The sequence below is a fragment of the Gavialis gangeticus genome, unplaced genomic scaffold (genome assembly GCF_001723915.1).
Source record: "Gavialis gangeticus isolate Ggan-Ray unplaced genomic scaffold, GavGan_comp1, whole genome shotgun sequence".
Classification (NCBI taxonomy): domain Eukaryota; kingdom Metazoa; phylum Chordata; order Crocodylia; family Gavialidae; genus Gavialis; species Gavialis gangeticus.
Genome location: NW_017728996.1, coordinates 17674978 through 17676002, shown reverse-complemented (window position 1 = coordinate 17676002; position 1025 = coordinate 17674978). Strand labels below are relative to the sequence as shown.

At 70.8% G+C, this 1025-nt stretch overlaps 1 protein-coding gene across 1 annotated transcript in view; it reads right to left on the bottom strand.

The window, feature by feature from the left end:
* ABHD2 (abhydrolase domain containing 2) overlaps positions 1-332 on the bottom strand; it is an 80665-nt gene extending 80333 nt beyond the window's left edge. The window contains exon 1 of the mRNA XM_019504069.1: positions 253-332. The gene's annotated coding sequence lies outside the window, so the exon portion shown is untranslated. The remainder of the gene's footprint in view (positions 1-252) is intronic.
* Positions 333-1025: the final 693 nt, after the last annotated feature.

The window sequence follows — 1025 nt, the reverse complement described above, 5'->3', positions numbered from 1 at the left end:
ATGGGGGGGGGGGGGTCCTGGCCCCTTTTTCAAGCAGGGGGTGAGCAGGCCGGAGGCGCGGAGCAGCAGCCCACGGCCCAGCGGGACGCTACGGGCACCGGGGGCAGGGGACAGGCCCGCGGGGCCCGCGCTCCACGTCACGTTTACAGCGCAATCCGTCCCACGCGCGCCATAAAAGTACCGGCGGCCACGCGGAAGCCGCCATCCAGCCCGGCAAAGAGCCCCGCCGCCGCTCCCAAGAGCGCTCCTCACCTGCGGCCTCGCGCCGCTCCACCAACTGCTCCCATCGGTGTACGACCGACTCCGCTACCCGCTCCGCCGCCTCTCCGCCCTTAGCAACCGCCCGCGAGCGCCAATTGGGCGCTGCTCTACGCCACTCGTCCCACCCGCGGCCTGCGATTGGTCGAGAGGCGGGCCCAAGGGGGAGAAAGGGGGATAGGGACGCTCACGCCCTAGAGCGGCCTGGCGATTGGCGGGTTATGACGCAGTGGGGCGGGCACCGGGGGTTCCATTGGCGGTCGCCCGCTGCCTGTCACGGGGGAGGGCGCCTGGCCTTGGCCTTTGTGACTGGAGAGGGCGGGGCGGGGCGGGGCTGCGCCGCCCCTCCCCCACCCGCACCCCCGGCCTGGGCTCCACGTGGGCGGGGCCTGGCAGGGCGGCTCGGGGCACCTGGAGACTTCCCTGCAGGGCCTGGCACCGGCCGCGGGAGGAAGACGGTGCTGAGCCCTGCCCCAACGTCGCTGAGCAGCAGCAGCAGCAGCGTTGATTGGAGCCCACATGGGCTCTGAGGTGACTCTGCTGCTCCCTAATGCACGAAGTGCTTGGGGAGATGCTGGGCTGCAGACCCTGTCAGGTCTGTCCAGCTTCCGCCTCCCAGGCCCAGCCCGGAGGATGCCCCTCTGGCTGCTGGAGACGGAGCAGAGTGATGTAGTGACAGAAAGCAGCGCAGGCAGGAACTGGCTGAGTGTCTCCTCTGCAGCTCCCGGCTTCTGCCTCCTCCCAGCCCCCCATCTCAGCTCAGCTGC